Source organism: Ursus maritimus, unplaced genomic scaffold (genome assembly GCF_017311325.1).
Source record: "Ursus maritimus isolate PB19 unplaced genomic scaffold, ASM1731132v1 scaffold_17, whole genome shotgun sequence".
Classification (NCBI taxonomy): Eukaryota; Metazoa; Chordata; class Mammalia; order Carnivora; family Ursidae; genus Ursus; species Ursus maritimus.
In genome coordinates this window covers 3,108,751-3,132,105 of record NW_024424119.1, presented here as the reverse complement: position 1 = coordinate 3,132,105, position 23,355 = coordinate 3,108,751, and the positions used below count along the sequence as shown (strand labels likewise).

At 37.2% G+C, this 23,355-nt stretch overlaps 1 pseudogene; it reads left to right on the top strand.

The window, feature by feature from the left end:
• Positions 1-5,476: 5,476 nt before the first annotated feature.
• On the top strand, positions 5,477-6,159 carry LOC103662199 (annotated as a pseudogene).
• Positions 6,160-23,355: the final 17,196 nt, after the last annotated feature.

Sequence of the window (23,355 nt, the reverse complement as noted above, 5' to 3'; positions counted from 1 at the left end):
AGTAAAGGAGGTAAAGTGGCCAGAACATCAGTGGAGAACGGTCTGCAATCCCTCTGTTCTGAGACAGAGGCTGAGATTCGGCCACTGCTGCTCTGACTCTCAGAAGAGGCAGCAAACTGCCAGGGAAAGCCGCCAGAGAACAAAAGCCTGGAAATACCGGCTCACAGTGTGCCCATCCCCATGCCCCCTCGCAGGGGACATGGAGACTCTACCCAAACAGGGTTGCCTGAGTATTGGTGCAGCAGGCCCCTCACCCAGAAGGCAGGCTGAAAAATTAAGAAGCCCACATCCCAGGGTGCCTGGGTGGCGCAATCCTTAAGCATCTGTCTTCGGCTCAGGGCGTGATCCCGGCATTCCGGAATTGAGTCCCCCATCGGGCTCCTCCACTGGGAGCCTGCTTCTTCCTCTCCCACTCCCCTGCTTGCGTTCCCTCTCTCGCTGGCTGTCTCTCTGTCACATAAATAAATAAAATCTTAAAAAAAAAAAAGCCCACATCCCAGTGCTATAACAGAGCTAGAAAGTGAAATCACAATAAGCAGAAAGAGAAGGAAAATAGTTCTAGATGAAATCTGATGAGACATAGCATCAGTGAACCAAAAAACTATCTGTGCGAACACGGAAAAACCTCACCCACAAAAGCAATCCCTCTAATCCTTCTGTCCTCCCATCACCATGGGGTTATAAAATGTTGACCTGAGTGTTGGATATAAATCTTAGGACTAAAAAGTGGTCCCATTATGCTTCTTTCCAAAATACTGCTTAGAAACGACTTCGTGAGGAGTTAAGATGGCGGAGGAGTAGGAGACACCGTTTTCAGCCGGTCCTCTGAGTCGAGCTGGATAGGTACCAGACCAGCCTAAACAACCACGGAACCAGCCTGAGACGCAGGAAGACGCATCTGGATCTCTACAAATGAACATCTCCAGCGCTGAGTATTGAGGTACGAGGAATGCAGGTTAAGGGAGATTACTGACTCAATGAAATGTTCCAATGTCAGAATCATCGGCATCCCTGAGAGGGTGGAGAAAAACAGAGGTCTAGAAGAGATATTTGAACAAATTGTAGCTGAAAACTTCCCTAATCAGGCAAAGGAAACAAACATTCATGTCCAAGAGGCAGAGAGGACCCTCCCAAGCTCAACCACGACAAACCTACACCACGTCACGTCATAGTGCATTTCACCAATTTTGTAACCACGAAACCAGCCCTACAGGAGATATTACGGGGGGTTCTATAAAAGTAAAAAGGCCCCAAGAGTGATACAGAACAGAAAGTCACAGCCAATACAAACAAAGACTTTACTGGCAACATGGCAACATTAAAATCATATCTCTCAGTAATCAGTCTTAATGTAAATGGTTTGAACCATCCCATAAAACGCCACAGGGTTGCAGATTGGATAAAAAGAAATGACCCATCCATTTGCTGTCTACAAGAGACTCATTTCGAACCCAAAGATGCATTCAGACTGAGAGTAAGGGGATGGAGTACCATCTTTCACGCAAATGGACCTCAAAAGAAAGCTGGGGTAGCAATTCTCATATCAGATAAATTGGATTTTAAACTACAGACTATAGTTAGAGATGCAGAAGGGCACTATATTATTCTTAAGGGAAGTATTCAACAAGTGGATATGACAATTATAAATATATATGCCCCCAACAGGGGAGCAGCAAGATACACAAGCCAACTCTTAACCAGAATAAAGAGACATATAGATAAAAATACATTAATAGTAGGGGACCTCAACACTCCACTCTCAGAAATAGACAGAACACCCTGGCAAAAACTAAGCAAAGAATCAAAGGCTTTGAATGCCATACTCGACGAGTTGGACCTCATAGATATATATAGAACACTACACCCCAGAACCAAAGAATACTCATTCTATTCTAATGCCCATGGAACATTCTCAAGAATAGACCATGTTCTGGGACACAAAACAGGTCTCAACCGATACCAAAAGATTGAAATTATCCCCTGCATATTCTCAGACCACAACGCTCTGAAATTGGAACTCAACCACAAGGAAAAATTTGGAAGAAACTCAAACACTTGGAGACTAAGAACCATCCTGCTCAGGAATGACTCGATAAACCAGGAAATCAAAAATCAAATTAAACAATTTATGGAGACCAATGAGAATGAAAACACAACAGTCCAAAACCTATGGGATACTGCAAAGGCAGTCCTAAGGGGGAAATACATAGCCATCCAAGCCTCACTCAAAAGAATAGAAAAATCTAAAATGCAGTTTTTATATTCTCACCTCAAGAAGCTGGAACAGCAACAGAGGGACAGGCCTAATCCACGCACAAGGAAGCAGCTGACCAAGATTAGAGCAGAAATCAATGAATTAGAAACCAGGAGTACAGTAGAGCAGATCAACAGAACTAGAAGCTGATTCTTTAAAGAATCAATAAAATTGACAGACCGCTAGCAAGACTTATACAAAAGAATAGAGAAAGGACCCAAATTAATAAAATTATGAATGAAAACCCAGATTATTAAAATTATGAATGAAAAAGGAGAGGTCACGACGAGCACCATTGAAATTGGAAGGATTATTAGAAACTTTTATCAACAGCTATATGCCAATAAATTAAGCAATCTGGACGAGATGGAATCCTTCCTGGAAACCTATAAACTACCAAGACTGAAACAGGAAGAAATTGATTTTTTAAACAGGCCAATTAATTATGAAGAGATTGAGTCAGTGATAAACAACCTTCCAAATAACAAAACTTCAGCCTCGGATGGTTTTCCTGGGGAATTCTACCAAACATTCAAAGAAGAAATAATACCTATTCTCCTAAAGCTATTTCAAAAAATAGAAACAGAAGGAAAGCTACCAAACTCATTCTATGAGGCCAATATTACCTTGATCCCCAAACCAGGCAAAGACCCCATCAAAAAGGAGAATTACAGACCGATTTCCCTAATGAATATGGACAAGATCCTGGCTAATAGAATCCAACAGTGCATTAAAAGGATTATCCATCATGACCAAGTGGGATTCGTCCCTGGATGCAAGCATGGTTCAACATTCGCAAAACGATCAGCGTGATACATCATATCAACAAGAAAAGACTCAGGAACCATATGATCATCTCAATAGATGCAGAAAAAGCATTTGACAAAATACAGCATCCTTTCCTGATTAAAACCCTTCAGAGTGTAGGGATAGAGGGTACATTCCTCAATCTCATAAAAGACAAAAAGGGATCAAAGGTATTCAAATTGGCAAAGAAGAAGTCAAAATGTCTCTCTTTGCAGATGACATGATACTCTATATGGAAAACCCAAAAGAAGCCACTCCCAAACTATTAGAAGTTATAGAGCAATTCAGTAACGTGGCAGGATACAAAATAAATGCTCAGAAATCAGTTGCATTTCTATACACGAATAACGAGACCGAAGAAAGAGAAATTAGGGAATCCATCCCATTTACAATAGCACCAAAAACCATACGTTACCTTGGAATTAACTTAGCCAGAGACGTAAAGGACCTATATTCTAGAAACTATAAATCACTCTTGAAAGACATTGAGGAAGACATAAAAAGATGGAAAGATATTCCATGCTCATGAATCGGAAGAATTAACATAGTTAAAATGTCCATGCTACCCAGAGCAATCTACACTTTCAATGCTATCCCGATCAAAATACCAAGGACATTTTTCAAAGAACTGGAACAAACAGTCCTTAAATTTGTATGGAAACAGAAAAGGCCCCGAATCTCCAAGGAACTGTTGAAAAGGAAAAACAAAGCTGGGGGCATCACAATGCCGGATTTCGAGCTGTACTACAAAGCTGTGATCACAAAGACAGCATGGTACTGGCACAAAAACAGACACATAGACCAATGGAACAGAATAGAGAGCCCAGAAATGGACCCTCGGCTCTTTGGGCAACTAATATTTGATAAAGCAGGAAAAAACATCCGGTGGGAAAAAGACAGTCTCTTCAATAAGTGGTGCTGGGAAAATTGGACAGCTACATGCAAAAGAATGAAACTTGACCACTATCTCACACCATACACAAAAATAAACTCCAAATGGATGAAAGACCTCGGTGTGAGACAGGAATCCATCAAAATTCTAGAGGAGAACATAGGCAACAACCTCTACGACATCGGCCAAAACAACCTTTTTCATGACACATCCCCAAAGGCAAGAGAAACAAAAGATAAAATGAATTTATGGGACTTCATCAAGATTAAATGTTTCTGCACAGCCAAGGAAACAGTCAGAAAAACTAAGAGGCAGCCCGCAGAATGGGAGAATATATTTGCAAATGACACTACAGATAAAAGACTGGTATCCAAGATCTACAAAGAACTTCTCAAACTCAATACACGAGAAACAAATAAACAAATCATAAAATGGACAGAATATATGAACAGACACTTTTCCAATGAAGACATACAAATGGCTAACAGACACATGAAAAAATGTTCAAAATCATTAGCCATCAGGGAAATTCAAATCACAACCACACTGAGATACCACCTTATGCCAGTTAGAATGGCAAAAATTGACAAGGCAAGAAACAACAATTGTTGGAGAGGATATGGAGTAAGGGGATCCCTCCTACATTGTTGGTGGGAATGCAAGTTGGTACAACCACTTTGGAAAACAGTGTGGAGGTCCCTTAAAAAGGTAAAAATTGAGCTACCCTATAACCCAGCCATTGCACTACTGGGTATTTACCCCAAAGATACAGACGTAGTGAAGAGAAGGGCCATATGTACCCCAATGTTCATAGCAGCATTGTCCACAACAGCCAAATCGTGGAAAGAACCAAGATGACCTTCAACAGATGAATGGATTAGGAAGTTGTGGTCCATGTATGCAATGGAATATTACTCAGCTATCAGAAAGAACGAGCTCTCAACATTTGCTGCAAAATGGACGGCACTGGAGGCGATAATGCTAAGTGAAATAAGTCAAGCAGAGAAAGACAATTATCATATGATTTCTCTCATCTATGGAACATAAGAACTAGGAAGATAGGTAGGGGAAGAAAGGGATAAAGAAAGGAGCGGTAATCAGAAGGGGAATGAAGCATGGGAGACTACGGACTCTGAGAAACAAACTGAGGGCTTCAGAGGGGAGGGGAGTGGGGGAATGGGATGGACTGGTGATGGGTAGTGAGGAGGGCACATGTTGCATGGTGCACTGGGTGTTATACGCAACTAATGAAGCATCGAGCTTTACATCGGAAACCAGGGATATACTGTATGGTGACTAACATAATATAATTTAAAAAATTTAAAAAAAAGAAGAAGATGAAGAAGAAGGAGGAGGAGGAAGAAGAGGAGGAGGGCGGGGGGGGGGGAAGGGGAAGGGGAAGAAGAAAAGAAGAAGAAGAAGCAGCAACAGCCATTATTCATGTGGTCCAGTCCCAGAATGATTTTGTGATTAAAGACACACAGCTCATTATCAAAAAACAATTTGAGGACCCTGACCCAAAGATGGCGGCACCCAGTGAAGTGGTTGCAGCTGCCTTGGGTGAAGGCAATGGTGGAGGCAGTGGCTTTGGGTCTTGAGTTGTGGATAGACAGACGGTTTGAGGTGCTGGGAGTAGACTGAGCCATAGGGCACCTACATCTTGGTGTCCTGCAGGAAGAGGAGGAAGAAGAGAAGCTGGACTCGCTGGACTCTGCAGGGTATCCTCTCTGCCTTCTTGGAAGAAGATTCTCTTAACATTTGCAAGGAGATTGTGGAACGATGGTCAGAAAGTCAGAATGTTCCCACCAAAGTGAAAAAAGAAGATGAGATACAGGCCATTGCCACCTAAATTTAGAAGCAGGGACAGATTGTGGTGAAGCCCAGGATGGTATCATAAGAGGAGAAGCAGAGAAAAGCTGCACTCCTGGCCCAGTATGCTGATGTGACAGATGCGGAGGATGAGAAGGATGATAAGGATGATTCAGGTGCTACCACGATGAACGTTGGCTCTGATAAATCTGTATCCCGAAACAACAGTGTGGAAGATGTCTTTAATGCCAGAAAACTGGAGTGAGACTCGCTTTGGGATGAGTCCCAAAGGAAGAAGGAACAGGACAAACTGCAGAAGGAAAGGGACAAATTAGCTAAGCAGGAGTACAAGGAAAAGGAAGAGTAAAGGGCACAAAAAGGGGAGTGGAAGCAATAACCTTGGTCCACTCTTTTTTTTTTTTTTTTCCTCTCTTCATGTAGTTGATCAAAGGGAGAACTGATTGTGCACATGTGTGTTTAAGAGACACAAGAGAACAAACAAAGTTGTTTCCCAAGGCATTTCCCTCTGTTTAGATGGTCCAAAGGAAAATCACAAGCACTTCTAATTACAAAATGTGCCATGTCTCTGTGGTATGGGTAGTCAGATTATTGTAGTTGATGACTGTACCAAAGATCTGGAATGGGGCAACTTTTATATTTTAAAACTCAAGTCCTGGCTCCTTTTGACCACTTTGAAAGTCTTTTCTCAGTTAAGATAAAAAGCAGACATATTCAGAAAGCTGACAGTTATAGTTTTCATCCTGAAGGAGCAGAATCATGACCACTCCTTTCCTGAGATGAAATGTGGGAGTGTAAAGTACTTTAAGAGCAGTATTCAACCCTTAATGTATTGTTTTATGGATGAAATAGAGAGTTTATGAAGAGCCCTACCTGGATCCAGATACTATGTTAACATGGCAATGAACTATGAAAATGGAAGAAACTACGTGGTAGATGTTCTAGATTTGAGGGGTGTTGTTGTTGTTGTTGTTAAGTTTCAGCCTATGGGAGGAAAAGAAGTATTTTTTTAAGTAGAGATAGTTACATATTTTTCCTCATCTAGACTACGATTTTGAAGGATGTGTATTGGGTGGAAGGATGTCATTGTTAGCTAGATTCAGTTTTTATAATCATGAGTCCTTTTGAGTGCTACGATAGATTTCATTCCTGATCTGCCATAAAACATGAGTATAAAGAGCTGATAATTACAGTTTGAGAGAAACTGCAGGAACCATGTGTTTAAGAAAGAAACACTGGAAATCTCTGTGAACACAAAGATATGTAAGAGTGTACATCGTGGGTGCTCAACAAATTTATTTAATGAGTGAATGGAAAATGAGCAGGAAAAATGAGCAGGAATTCTCCATTTCTACTTTTGTCACAAGCCGCATTCAGTTGTAAATAAGGCCTTTCTCTACTTTAGGCAGCAGACTGTCAAAAAGCTTGAAGGAAGCAATCTTCCGGACAAGTCAGAAAATAAGTATTTTATCCCTGATGTTGGCAAACTCCTGCAGGCAAGCAAATCTGGCCCAGTCTGTTTTTGTATGGTGCAAGACGACAATGGATTTTGCATTTTTAAAGGGCTGCAAAAGAACAGATATGTGACAGAGATCTTTTGTGACCTGTGAAGCCTAAAATATTTACTATCTGCCCTTTGGAGATAAAGTTTGCCAACCTCCGTTTCACACCATTAACTATGAGGTTAACAAATATTTTTACCTTTGTGCAGAAGGTAAAAAGAAGCACAGTTAAGGAAAAGATGTGTCACCTCTATACATTCCTATAACTGTGGCATTACATTTTTAAAAAGTAATCCCCTTTTAAAAAATAAACTATTTAAATCACAAAACAAACAAAAAACAAAAAAAATGCAAAATAAACTTTTCTCTTTGCAATTTTCAGACACAGTGAAAAGAATATATATGTCACAATATCACTATTTCTCTTCCTCTATTCTATTCTATTCTTCTATTCTATTCTATTCTATTCTATTCTATTCTATTCTATTCTATTCTATTCTATTCTAATTATGGATACTGCCTCATGTCTCACTTTGGATCCCTTCACAAAACTATTTTATCCAGTCCTGGCAAGCATGTCTATCTTATTCTCCTACCTCTACCCTTTTCTACTTACTCCATACTATAAAATCTCAAAATCATCAGTCAAGCAAGGGTGGGGAAGAGAACTTAAATAGGCAAGGCAGGATTCCCTTTAGAAGGAGAGGAAGGGAAAATTTAGCAAACTTAATAGAAGAGTAATTTTGGTTTTACTACATGGAATTTCTAGGCCTTTGCATACTAAAAGTTAGTAGAGACTTAATCTGAAAGGAACTCTATGAAACATTTATTCTAACTCACAAATTAGAAACTTTGCTCATATAGTTCAAGTGCTCTGCCCCTGACGACATAGTAATATTCAAGGTGAATCTGGGAAGCAGTTGTCCCAGCTGCATACTTATTATCTGAACACTGTGCCACCTGTCATTATCTCTAGCAGAAGTCAGGAAACTGTGACTCTTGGGCCAGATTTGGCCCACTGCCTGTTTTTGCTAATAAAGTTTTATTGGAACACAGTCACAGTCATTTGTTTACCTATTTTTTTATGACTGTTTCTACTGTATTACAGCAGAGTCGAGTAGTTGTGACAGAGACTACAAGGCTCACAAAGTCTAAAATATTTATTATTTGATCATTTATAGAAGCCTCCTTTCCAAAAGTGTGTCTATTACCTGTATCAGGGCCTTCAAGACGGAGATAACCCCCTCACCCCTGACACATGAATACAGCCACATTATAGGGTTCTGCTGACTCCTCTGATCAGTCACAATCATCTGGGAAAGGCCTACCCTTTACTAAGGAGTGAAAATAGGAGTAATATTGGATGAAAACCATTGGCGGTCTTTTGAAATAGCTCACATTTATTGATTGTGTATCAGTTTCCTGGCACTGTTCTAAGTATTTCACAGTATTAACTCATGTAATATGCACACAAAACATGTATCATTATCTGCTGTTAACTCTTTATAGTTGAGGAAACTGAGACTAGAAAGGTTAAATAGCATGTTTAAAGCAACGCAACTATGAAGTGGCAGCCAAGTTTTAAATACCGATACTGTCTCTAGAGCCCAGTCTTAAATTTTAAGTGGGTTAGCATCCCAGAAATAGTAAGAAAATCTGTTTTTTTGCAACTGCAGTAAGCCAAGTGAAGCTGCATGTGAATAGCCAATGTTGATTTAGGATAATCTGTGATAAAGCTTGTAAAGTATAAATGTCCATTAAAGCATTTGTTCGACCTGTATTTCTTGACCACCTACTGCGTGCCCAGAACCCATTTTATTAAGTGAAAATAGTTCTTTCCTTGACAGCACTTAGAATTTGGCAGGGATTTCCTTTCTAGAAGGCTCAGGATAAAAGTAAAGGCAACAAGAATCAAGGGTTCTTGTGGGAATGAGGTTGTTATGCTCTTTCTGACAGTAGATAATTATGCTAAATAAAGAGCAGGCATTCTGGTTAAGTGAAAGGAGTGTGAGCTAGGAAGCAATGAATTTCACTTTCAAGCTTGACTTTAGAGAAGTTACTGCAAACTCCCTGAGCTTCACTTTTTTAAATTAATTTTTATAGTTTTATAGTTTAGAATATTTACTTCCAGAGTTTTTCATAAAGATTAAGTGAGATCATATATGTGATGAATTCTAGAGTAATGCCAGCAACCTAGCTGGCTTTCAACCTTTTTTAAAATTTCTCTTATCTTTCTAAAAAACATTTATCTATAATTCTCATATTTCAGTCCTGGCTCTGAATTCTTCATCTTTGAAATGCCATGCACAAGGTTACAGCTGGTGCATTCAGGAATAAAACACAACCATCCCCATTCATGGATATATCTAAGGATAATTGGAATAATATTAATCATGGACTGTATGTTCATATATAAGTTCATTATTTGTGATTTATCTTCTCCTTAAAGCACATTCTATTTCTGAAAATATATTGCAAAGCCTTCAGGGCCCAGCCCCTAAACTCGACTTTGGTAACTCATTAGGGCATTTTGTAGATATTTTTCACATTTGTGGTTATGAAATATTTTAGACTATTTCAGAAAGAGACAGAGACTCACTAAGTTCATGTTAAATAATAGATATTAGAAGGTTATAATGGAGAAGTAATGGAGAGAGAAATCCAAGGAATAGATGCATGGCCAATTCAGAGATCATGGACGTCAGGGTTTTTGCTTTTCCAGGAATTTGCAGCTCTGATATAATTAGAAAAGTAAGCCTGCTCTCTGTATATCCTTTCAGCCACAATGGCTGTATTTTATTATTTCTCTTCTCTTCTCTGTGTCACATTGTTTATTCGGAGCTTTTGCTGTGCCATAGTTCCTACATACTATCTTTCCTCTGTATCTCTTTTTGCTTCAGCTTGCTACAGTAAACTGTTGGTTTGTTTGTTTGTTTCACTGGGTCAAATTCCCCAGAGAAAGTTTGTGCCTAACTTAACCAACCGTCTTTGTCCATAGTTGGAAAAAGCATTTTCCCAAAGCCACACAGGGTGCCATTTTTTAGCTCACAAATTGTCAATCATGGAATAGTTTGCTCATCCTTAGTCACTTCAACTGTGGCCAAGAGGATGGGGTTCTATTGAAATACAGAGTTTGGCCACTTATATTTTTTAAGAATGGTGCAAGATCACATTCCATAACTGGGATAGGTGAGGACAGAGAGACTATGGCTTAAATATAGCATACCCTTGGAAAGGTAGTTAAAGATTTAGTATGCATTCTGGTGCTTATAATGATTTACAAAGGTCATAATAATCTAATGGGAGAGACAAAAGCTAATCATATACAGAGAGGCATGTAGAACAGAAATCAGTCTTTTGGCTCCTAGAATTTCTTGAGAAAAAAAAAACTTTATTCTTTTTTTCCCTAGCAACTTCCCCAATACATGGGACAAAAAAGACTTTTGATATATATTTGCTGAATGGGTAAAGAATGGCAAGGATTCTTGATTGAACTGAGCATGCCAATGTTAAAACCACCATCATATGATGTTTTCATTCTCTATTGTTTTCAGTGGATGGTATAATCCAGCAAGAAGTTCAAAGTTCTATGCCAATAGATTTAGAATATCTTGGTATATAACACATCTTAAGTGGACAGTGTGTGGAGGCACACTTCAGTTCCCTTGGTGCCACTCTGGAAGTGATCCTGATTTAAAAAGAAAATTTAAGTCCCAGTTATGTCAGTCAGTTAATCTTTAACATTACCTTGACAATGTAACCTATTTCTTATATAACAGCACGCTACTATGTGTAGGCTGCATTCATATTTGCTTTTACAAAACTAGCCCAAATTGTTTCCACTGGTCTAGAAAAACAAACCCACAAGCATCTGCTAAAAAGTAAGCAGCTTGTAGTTGGAATCAAGTAACTGACAATCTTTGCTTGGGGCAATTTTGGTCTAAGCAGATGACCTCCCTATATTCAAAAGGTTGAAACTAGTATAGAATTTGGGAAGGTTTGGTAGCCCACAATATATGAAATATTTAAAACTTTTGGACATTGTATCTTACGGCAATGCAGGACAGAGATGTGTTTGACCTTAAATTCCTGTATATAGCAATAAGGCAGCAAACAGACAATTAAGAAGAAAAATCTGAAGGCCAAATGTCAAAAATGAGACTGTTAACCCTGAGTTGTGACATTTTAAAAATGTCCTTGGCACTCATTGAAGTGCAATTGCTAATGTGGCCATTTATTTGTCTATTTATAAGGAAAAAAAAAACCCTGAGATTTCTAAAATGTTTAGAAATGGGCCTTATTCTCTCTGAAAATAACAACAAGCTGTTATTTCCAACCTAAGGGTCAAAGCTAGGAAGAAGTGTCCATTAGTACCCATCAAAGTTTACACTTACATAGTGCATGTCTTAAAGCAAGAATTAGGACACTATTTTTTTTATCTTAACTAATACTAAAATATTCTATGACATAGGAAATAATTAGTATAAAATATTTGTTCTTAGTGGCAAGTGTAGAGTATTTATTCTTGCAATCCTATGTGGCTGTAAAATAATTTAAAAGGTAATATGTTTATGTTTCATCTTTCTTCTTAGTTTTGGTCATTAGCACAATGCCATTTGAAGAGGAGAAAGTCTCTTTATCTAAGTGTTGATCAAAAACTCACAAGTACTTCTCAGACTTGTAAATAGCCACAATAATTTTGTTTTCTTATTAACTCTAAAATTACTACTTACTCATGCGCTTTAATCAAGACCTCCTTTTCAATGTTTGATTATGCATTAGAAAGCAGAGGAACTTTAAGAAACAATATTTTTGGAGAAAAAAAAATCATCTTGCCCCATATATGCTCGAGGTGGTTCATTAAATGTGTCTTCCATCCTTTATTCTTAAAAAAAAAGAAAACACATGGGAGATAATGTCTAAGACATATAAGCTTTAGAGAAAGTACAATGTTTATATTTTGATATAGAGATCTTTTCGGATGGCTCTTTTGATGAGAGATCAAAACAACAGTCCTTGAGCTATGTTGCTAACTACCCTCTTCTATAAAGTGGCTTGCTTCAAAATCTTGCCCACATTTTGCTATACATGTGTCATTTGGAGTATGCTTTTATTACTACCGTTGTGAGGGACAAAGGCCAAAGTGTTACCTCTGCTTAAAAATAATACTCTCAGAGTCTGTTCATTTTTAGTCCTTGAAAATTTCTAGATATTATACATATTGACTTTGGCTCCCAGAAATGTGTGTCAATGGAAACACTTTTCTTTTGTAAAGAAAGCAATGTGGTATACCAGCTCTTAAATCATAATACATCAACACTTAAACCAAAGAGGCAACAGAGCTTTGTGATTAAGTTGGAGTATCTGGAATCATACTGCAAGAGTCTAAACCCACGTCTACTACTTAAAGCTTTATAACCTTGGGAAGTCACCTAACCCTGTCCATATCTTATTTTACCAATCTCTAAATAGAGGATAATAAAATGATAGTATATCACTTTTAGAGTTGTGAAGAGTTTATTCAAGGGAAGCAATTCAAACACCATGTGGTACATAGTAGCAGGCTATATTTACAGTGAAATTAGTATTCACGTATAGCTTTTCTTCACTTTACTGGGCATAATTTTACATTATTTTTGCATATATTTTAAAAGATTCTTAGCAACTTATTCTGGACTGGAGTGGCAACATGGTAAATTGGGGAGGAAAATCTGGACTTCAGAGTCAAAGAGATTTGGAATAATTCTGTCAATCATGTCTTACACCTTGTGTGAATTTGGACAAGTTACATCAACTCTTCAGACATGAATTTCCTATTCTTTAAAGTAGCATTCATACATTGAAAAATAAATAATATAATGCATTCAGGAGTCTAGCCTAGTAATAGATGTTCAAAAGATAATAACTGTGGATTATGATTTGACCAAGTTAAATTAAATCCAGAATTGTGGATGCTTATTTTACATAAAATACTACTAGTTCAGAATTTAGAGTGTTCAGGAAGTCTTTGATCATTTAATATTGAATTTCTAGGTTGGTCTAGCATACTGGTTATACTTTAATATTAAATTTCAGTCAAGACTAATTATACACTTACTCCAGCAATACATTATTACCATCGTACTAATCTGATAAGCTAATGAACTGGATGAAGTCCCACTTCCCCCCAGTGTACCTTTGTCTATAACTGCAACATTTGGACTGAATTTTGGTGTGAGGTAATCAGATACTCCCTGGAGGGTGTACACACTGTGATGCTCCATCTAGAGATTTCGTCGCTAACGTATTTCCCTCAGCTGTCTAGAGCTGTTTGCCAAAGGTTATGTCCCCTCCCAGAGAAGATGTGACCAATCACTGGCTGATTGGAGGGACTTGAAGGCCTTGCTCCCTGACCCAAGTTGGGGCAGCTCTGAAGAGCCATCTTGGCTCCAGAGCTCACTGAAGGATCAGCTGAGCCCTCTCTCACAACCACAGTGCAACTTCTCCCTCTGCCCAGTTTGCCTTCCACCCTTCCTTGTAGGTGTATCTCCTGAGACTACTCCACAGTAATCCTTTTGCACAGGACCCTCTGCCCAAAGTCTGCTTCCAGAGAACACAGTCTAATGTCCTCACTAGTTCGAAAGGTTTTAAAGCAGGGAAACATGAACCAAATATGTCTTTCTTTTCTCTCATGGCACAGCAATCGATGAATTAAAAGTGGAACTGCTTTAGAACTCGGTCAGCCCTTTTGGAAGGCACAGCATGCATAATCACAAACATATGAAAGCACACCCACATTCAATGACAATTATTTACTACAAAAGTGGGGGAAAGAAATGTCATGAATTTGCTTTTGAAATTACTTGGCTATGTGTGTTATTGACATAATTTATGATTGGCTATGTTTTTTGACATTTTGTGTACTTAGAAATTCTTGAAAAGTGAAAAAAATCATCCACTAAACTGTTTTCAAATGTAATAAATCTTTTATGAATACTAAATTTAATAATGAAGTGACATAATGTTATGCAGACATTTAATTAAACATTTATTCATTTTGATATTGTGGTTTCCTTTTTTGTGTTCTAGAGACAGTGAGTTTAATTTTAAAGACTCAAATTTTACACGGAGATCTTTGAAAATCTCATAGGCCATTGAAAATTTCAAGTCCTTGAATATATCTGAGCAGAAATCCAGTACATTTTTTATAGAAAGAAAAACATGAATTTTTCTCTTTTTTTTACTAATTATCTCTTGATTAAAGCCAGATGGACACATCCTCCACAGTTTGCACCAGAGTTCACTCAAGCTTGAGAGAGACGAGTAAAGGAAACAGAGCTGGAGGGGGTGGGTGGTCGTGGGTATACTATGAGAACACAAAATTAACTCAGGTTAAAGATGGGTCATTTCCTCTCCCTTTCCAAGGAATTTTCCATTTTCTTCAGCTTTATCATATATGCGTAGTCATATCTATGTCTATAACTGTGTCCAGTCCCATGTGGTTAGTCCAATAAAGTGATGAAAGTGATCCCCAATCACAGCTTTTTAAAAGTAGAGCAAAGATCGGCACATATGATCACAAACCTTGGTGTGACACTGTCCTCTACTAGTCTCAGAAAGCTGGCTCTTTAAACCAGTTTTTAAACCTTTATGTTACACATAAAAATATAATAGACTCATGTACATACATGTGTGTATATTTTAACCAAGAGCAGCCAACCACCTTTTGTATTCAGTTTGCTCAATCATAAAACCACAAAGTCAGAAATGGAAAAGACTTACTGTATTAGGAAAATAAGACCATCGAGTTTATGCAAGATAATAACGTCAGCCATTTGGATTCAGTCCCACTCTGTTTCTAGAAATCATGGAGAAATATGCACCCATATATTTTTTTTCCCTTAACAAGACAAACTTTGTTCTATATTATCAATATCTCTGAGAGATTATGTAACAGGACAACATAATATTTTTAGCCCAAAATTGCCCTAAACGAAATTTCACTATTAGTTCCTCAAAATTCACTCTAAATTCGACCTAAAATTGATTATTTTAGATACAATATTTATTTATATGTTTAATATTAAATAAAATATTAATCAGATTAAAAATATATAATCATTCATGTCTTCATGTCATCAACTCATATTGATCTATATTTCAGTCAACACTCATTTTGCCAGATGTACATAAAACATGTGGACAAATGGAGAGAACCAATTAAACCTCAATTTATGATCACTTTGTGGAATTCCACAAGTGCCCCTTTATCAATCCTAAGAACTGCTACATATTGAAAGTGAGCATTCCACCAAAATTTTCTCCTATGTGAATCAATCCTGCAGTGTTTTCAGTATTAATGACCATTTTTACAAATTCTGTCTTTCTTTTCTTATAGCTTATGCTAGTCTTCCTCTCTTTTCAGTTATTCTTTATGTAAATTTAGTATTTCAGTTATCAGCAAGTTTATAACATTGAAGAACAATAAAACCCAGGGAAAAGAAGTTGTGTTAGGAAATGTAGCCATTATTTCACAATCAAAGGAATTAGCTTAATGTCATAAGAGTTTCTTAATCTCTCTCAGCTTCAGTTTTCTTATTGGTAAATAATGTATATTTCCAGGATGATTTTAAGGGTATAAAATCTCTCATATGTAAGGAGGTCTTAGTGTGTCAGGCACTGTGCTAGACATCATATTATCTCATTAATTCTCACAACCCCTCTGGAAGGCAGTACTATAATCAATTCTCATTTTACAACTGAGGAATTGATGATAGTAAGATTACACAGCCAGGGTACCTACTGTTATATTCAGTAAATTATATGTTAAATATTGGTTATCAGGCCCAAAATGGTCAAAGAGATTTTCTTAATGGATTTTGAAGAATTAGAACTGACTTTTAGCTTAGTTGGTATATGTGTTAGTCGTAGTTCTCCAGAGAAACAGACCAATAGGATATACATATAGAGTGAGAGGGAGAGATTTATTTTAAGGAATTGGCACACATTTAGAAGCTGGCACACCCAAAATCCATAGGACAAGTCAGCAGCCTGGAGATTCAGATTAAAGTTGCTGTTGTAAATCTTGAGCCTGAAAACTGAAAAGTCAGGCAGAATTTCTATGTTGCAATCTAAAAGCAGAATACCTTCTTTGGGAGATCTCTATTTTTGCTCCTAAGGCCTTCAACTAATTGGATGAGGCCCATCCACATTATGGAGGACAAACTGCTTTACTTAAAGTCAACTGGTGGTAAATGTTAATCTCCTTTAAAAAATACCTTTCCTATAACATCGTCTGGTGTTTGACCAAATGACTGGACACTGTAGTCAAGCCAAATTGGCACATAAATTAAAAATCGCAGTGTATTTCATTTAAAATGTACCATATTGTCCTACACATACAGTCTCAGAGATATTATTCAAAGATACTTGACTGAAGAGTCCATAAGTTTATGACTGTTAAATAATTAGGACACATGTGAAAAAGTCTTGTACACTCTTTGGCACAAAATGGGAAGTAAATAAATCTTGCTTGAATCTAAATCCAAATCTGAGTTCAAGTTACGTTCTGGTATTTTTCAAGAGAAACCTCAACCACCCTATTACTAAACAATGTTCTCCTCAATATTGTCTACTCTTTTCTCCCTTTCTTTCTATTTCTCTGTTATAATTTCTTCTATTGATTTCACCACTATATTGTTGAAAAGATGTCCTTTTAAGTCTGACTCTGACTTTCATATTTAAGATTCCCCAGATTTACTAATGAATCATCGAGCCTTACATCGGAAACCGGGGATGTACTGTATGGTGACTAACATAATATAATAAAAAATCATTAAAAAAAAAAAAGATTCCCCAGATTTAAAAAAATCTCCAAAATTCTGTCATTAGAAGTTTTTTTCAGGATGTCTTGTATTTTTTCATATGCCTTCATGCTTTTTTTCTATATTTTTCATAAAGACAATTTTTAGAGAAGTTTTAGTTTTATAATAAAATTAAGAGAGAAAGGTACAGAGATTTTGCATATACCCCTTGCACCCACACACGCATAGCCTCCCGTTATCTACATCACTCACCAGAATAGTGAATATAAATATATATTCATATATATAGATAGATGATAGATGATAGATAGATAGATGATAGATAGATAGATGATAGATAGATAGATAGATAGATAGATAGATAGATAGATAGACACGTAGATAGATAGATGATAGATCTACACGACACAACATAATGACCCAAAGTCTGTAAGTCCGTGGTTTTTACCTTTGGGCTTACTTTTGGTGTTATACAGTCTATAGGTTTGGACAAATGTATAATGACATATCCATCATATAGAGTAATTTCACTGCCCTAAAATCCTCTGTGATCTCTCCTGTTCATTCCCCGCACATTCACTCCTGATCACTGATCTTTGTATTGTCTCTATGCCTTTATCTTTTCCAGGAGTCATATAGTTGGAATTATAATCTATGCAGGTTTCTCAGATTGACCTTTTTTTTTTTTTCAGCTAATAGCATGTATCTGAGGTTTGTCCAAGTCTTTTCATGGCTTCATGCTAATTTACTTTCAATGTTAAATAATATTCCATTATCTAGATGTATCACAGTTTATGTACTCATTCACTTACTGAAGGATAACTTGGCTGCTTCTAAATTGTTGCAATTACAAATAAAGCTGCTATAAACATCTATGTCCAGGTTTTGTGTGGACATATGTTTTAAACTCCTTTGGATAAATACCAAGGAGCACAATTGCTGGATCATATGGTAAGAGTATGTGTAGTTTTGTAGGAAACTGACAAAATTTTTCAAAAGTAGCTGTACCATTTTGCATTCGCACCAGCAATGAAGGAGAGTTCCTGTTGTTCTACATCCTAACCAGCATTTGGTATTGTCAGGGTTCCAGATTTGGGCCATTCTAACATGTGTGTAATGGCATCTCATTGTTGTTTCAATTCACATTTCCTTGTTGACATATCATGTAGAACATTTCTTCACATGCTCATTTGCCATCTGTATATTTTCTTTGGTGAGCTATCTGTTAAGGTTTTTGACCCATTTTTAAATAAGGTTATTTTCTTATTAATTTTAAGATTTATTTTTATATTTTGGAATAAATTCCTTTATCACATGTGTGTCTTTTGAAAATATTTTCTCCCACTTTGTGGCTTACTTTCTAATTCTCTTGATTTTGTCTTTAGCCGGGGATAAGCTTATAATTTTGATGAAGTCCAGCTCATCAATTATTTTTTTCCTGGTTCATACCTTTAGTGTTATATTGGAAAAGGTGGTCATCTAGATTTTCTCCTATGTTATCTTCCAAGAATTTTGTAGTTTTGCATTCTACATTCAAGTCTATGATGCATTTTGAGTTAATTTTTGTCAATGATATAAGGTCTATGTCTAGATTCTTTTTTTTTTTTGTATGCAGGTATTCAGTTCTTCCAGCACCATTTATTGATGAGACTATCTTTGCCCCATTGCATAACTTTCTTATTCCTTCTTTTCCATCAAATGTCCATCTATTTTTGGTTCAGTTTTTGTATGAAATCAATGTGGAAAAGAAGGGATATATACAAAGTAAAGTCCAACTCCACATAGTAATATCACATAGTGTGTTTTTTAACATGTGGGCTCAGTAACTTAAGATCACTTTGGAAAGTTATGTAAGCCCTCATTATCTAAGATCTCTCATCTGTAAAATGGAGATAATCATATTAACAGAAATCATAGGACTGTAATGAAGATTCAGTGATATAATACATACTGAGTATATAGAATTTTGTCTAGTGAATAGGAGCTACCTTGTAAATGAAGAGTTTTATTTTAAGAGTATAATTAATAGGGAATAAAAAGACAACATACGTTTCCAGTTCACTCCTTGAGAAAATCACCTTAATCCAGAAAGGTAATAAGCAGCCTGAAAGAAATAACAAAGAATGTCAGTGCTCTGTAAAATGGTTTTTAAAACTTCTCCCCACAAGAGTAGCTTTCAAATGACAGTTTATAGTTGGGTATGAGTCTGTGACAATGTTTTGTCTGTTCTAGTTGAAAGCAAATGGGAAGATTAAAGACTGAGTTTGACTCGTGTGTGTGTGTGTGTGTGTGTGTGTGCATGCATAAGTTACAAACTCTTTTTTCTTGGGAAAGATTCTTCTTTATTCTGAGATTATACCCATACTATACTTTTTGGTGTTATACTATTTTTTTAATGATAAAATGATTAGATACTAGTTGATGGTTTTGAAATGTCATTATGTTATAAAATCAAAGGTTGATACCACTATATCTGTCCCCAAAACATATTTTAAAATTATTTTGGTTTGTGAAATCAGATGTCTAGGAACCACTGCCTGAGGATAAAATCACTTCTTTAGTCTGGCCAAAGCTCTGAGATAAAGGTGCAGCGATGTTGAGAAATGAAGGTGATACAGGAAATAGGACTACAAAGGAGTGGACCATTTCTATGTGTTATACACAAACAGGTGAAAAACATTTTTTTTTCAATAGAAGAATGAAATTTCTAACTTCAAGCAAAATAGGTGTTTTGTTTGTCTGTCTGTAAGTGGCAGAATAACAAATTGCCACACATTTTACAGCTTCAAACAACACACACTATTATCTCACAGTTTCCGCGAGTCCCAAGTTGAGGTTTGTCTCGGTTGGGCTGTTTCTTCAAGATCTTACAAGGTTGCAATTAATGCATTGTTTGGGCTCTGTTTTCAACTGTAGGTTTGCTTGGGGAGAATTTACTTCCAATCTCATTCTGGTTGTTGTCAGAATTCTTTGTGTGTGTGTGTGTGTGTGTGTGTGTGTGTGTGTGTGTGTGTGACTGAGGACCCCTGCTTTTTGCTGCTGGTTGTAGGCTGGAAACCAACCACAGGTGCTAGAGACCATCCATAGTTTCCAGGGGCCACCTGCAGTGTCTTGCCCCTTGTGTTTCCTTAGTGTGGCTGCTTACTTCATCAAGCCAGCCAGGAAAATCTCTCCTAAACAGGAGTCTGACCTCAGAGTGGGGCCTACTTCTTCTTCTAAGGGTTTTTGCCAGATTCAGTTGGGCCTCTCAGGAAGCCTTTTGATTAACTCAAAACCAATAGATTTAGAACTTAAATTACATATCTGCAATATCACTTCACCTTTGCCATATTCTATTGTTCAAAAACAAGTCACATGCCTTCACTAAAGGTAGAGGATTGATTATAAAAAGCATGAACATAAGTTATGCAGAGAGATGGGAAATAGCTATCAGGGTCACCCTAGGTTTTGTCTACTATAGAAAGGATTAAATGTGTTTTCCCAAACTCTTTACAGGCAGCACTGCTGGTGTAGGGAAACAAGCAGCTAAGCACTACATACTATAAGTACTAAGGTAGTCTGATTTTTAACATTACCTCTTCCACTTACTAGCTGCTTAAACTGGACTGGTTGCTTAGTACATTAAGTTATCTCACTTACAAAATAAAGATAAATACAAACCTTGAACTAAACATTTTTTTAAGTTTCCATACAATGTCAAAATGCAGTGATTGTAGGATCTTCACCTGAGTGAAGTAGTAAGAGTGGACAATGTGTCCCTATGGCTGAAATTCCCAAAGATTAAGTAAAATTACATTTTTTTTTTTTAGAATTCAACTAATCAAGGAAAAATTATACAGAGCAAGACGGGTTTCATCTCCTTTTTTAAACATACAAAATAAAAGGGAATTTACCCGCAACTTTGAATTTCTTGTATATTAGTGCTTCTAGAACTTTGATAAAGTTGACTGAATCAACTGGAAATTTTTGAATCATTTGAATCAATATAGATACCTATACTCAAAGAGAAATGACAGTAGGAATGTGTAATAATTTATCACAATATTTCCATACCTCTACAAAGAAATGAGAGGAAAATAGCATAATATTTCTTGTAAAAGTACAAGACCCCTTATGTAAAATGGGCTTTATGAAAATCACCTTGATTTACTATTTGACAAGTTGGCATCTTTGAATTGCACAAATTGCTTCTCCAACCTCTGTGTAAATCTAGATAATCAAGTGACGCCAAGGCAGAATGTAGCTAATTTAAGTCAAGATTTCCTTGTGAAAAAATAAAATGCTGAGAGTTATGTAGCTCAGCTGGTCTCCTAAGTTCTGCTGGTACTTGAAATACATGACTGATTCCTCAAGGACTTTGTCCAATGAAGGAACAAGTAGGGAAATATTTTACAATAAAGTGTTGATTTACTTTAAACTGTAATCTCTGGCAGACAATTGGGCAAAAGACTTTTTTTTTGTTATTCTTTTGCTCCTATGTGAAATAATAAGCAATAAAGGATCCTCAAACTGACATTACACAATAGCTGGGTGATTGAATCTGGCACATGCTGGAGTAAACTCATTCTTATATTACTCCTCTTACAATGCTAACAGGATTGGTTGTGGAGAATACCTGTGCTTTCTGTATTAAATTAAGAGGTATACACATTTCTTTCATCTTCACATTCTAGCCCTATTTTTGTAAACTCAATTCAGGATAGTCAAGTTTAGGAGAAGCTGAGGCAAGCACTACATTGATCACTACAAGAAACTAAATAATTGGCATTTAATAAAAGAGTTAATAACTTTGCTGGCTTGAAGTCCTCAAAAAGAGGCTATATTCAGGAATCTGGGGCTGTAATTTAACTGCTAAGGTAGCACCACGATAACTTCTCATGTTTTGAATTTGTGACCTTTACATTCTATCAATAAAATTTTGAAATGAAACTTACATTTCTTCCACTTAAATCCCATAACCTAAAACTAACCACTTTTCTCTTATTCCAAAATAACTTATTCTAGTTTCAAAGGTCTTTAAGTAGTAAGTGTATGAAAGCCAATTTTCTATGAATACTATTACGTATAATTTTATTTTTTTACGCCTTCCTATATTTTTTGCTCTTTTACTAAACATTTATTTATAAATAAAAGTAATGCTGGTTCCATTTTGAAAAAAATAGTAAGTTTGAAGTCATTTTTATTTAGCAATAGTGTTTAAATAACCTTTTATTTTATCCAAATTAGTTATTGTCTTAGAAATTTAGAATTCCACCTTGGGAAAGATTTACTTAAGTATAGTAATATTTTTTTTTTTACCTTCCTTTAGGTCTTCAAATGCACTATACTCATGTTTATTATAGAATAAAGACATATCCTTAATTTATTTTTTCTTAAATAGGTGCTTTCTATTTTCCTTTGTGTATTTGAAATCCAATTACAAAACTAGACACGATAAAGCTATTTTCTTATCACTTAAAACTGTTTAAAAATACCTAAAAAGCGAGAGGGAGAGTTAAGATGGCGGAGGTGTGGGGGTCCCCTTTTTCAGCTGGTCCCCTGAGTTGAGCTGGATAGGTACCAGATCATCCTGAACACCCACGGAATCAGCCTGAGACGCAGGAAGATACATCTGGATCTCTACAAACAAACATCTCCAGGGCTGAGTATTGAGGTATGAAGCGGGGAGCCGTCAATCCGCACAGAGATAAACGGAAGGAGGAGGGAGCCACCGCGTTCGGGCACCAGGAAGCGGTAGCCACCTGCACTGGGGAGCGGGCGGACTCGCAGACCGGCACCCTCGAGAAAGCAGACTGAGACCATGAGCCGGGGAACGGGCATGACCAGACTGAAAACCGGAGCTCCAGAGTGCATGAACCACACTGAAACGGAGCGCCAGAGCAACCGGGGGTGGCTGGCAGCTGGCGGTGTTAGAAACACAAAGTACAGAGACGTGCCGGTCGTGAAGTGAGGGCTGGGATGCCAGCTAAAGTTAGTTAAAGTCCCCAGAAGATCCCAGTGGAGAGTGGTCTGCGATCCCTCTGTTCTGAGACAGAGGCTGGGATTCGGCTACTGCTGCCCTGACTCTTAGAAGAGGCATAGCAAACCGCAGGGAAAGCTGCCAGAGAACAAAAGCCTGGAAATACCGGCTCATGGTGTGCCCATCCCCATCACCCCTCGTAGGGGACAGGGAGACTCTACCTAAACAGGATTGCCTGAGTACCGGCAGGGCAGGCCCCTCCCCCAGAAGGCAGGCTGAAAAATGAAGAAGCCCATATCCCTAAGGTTACT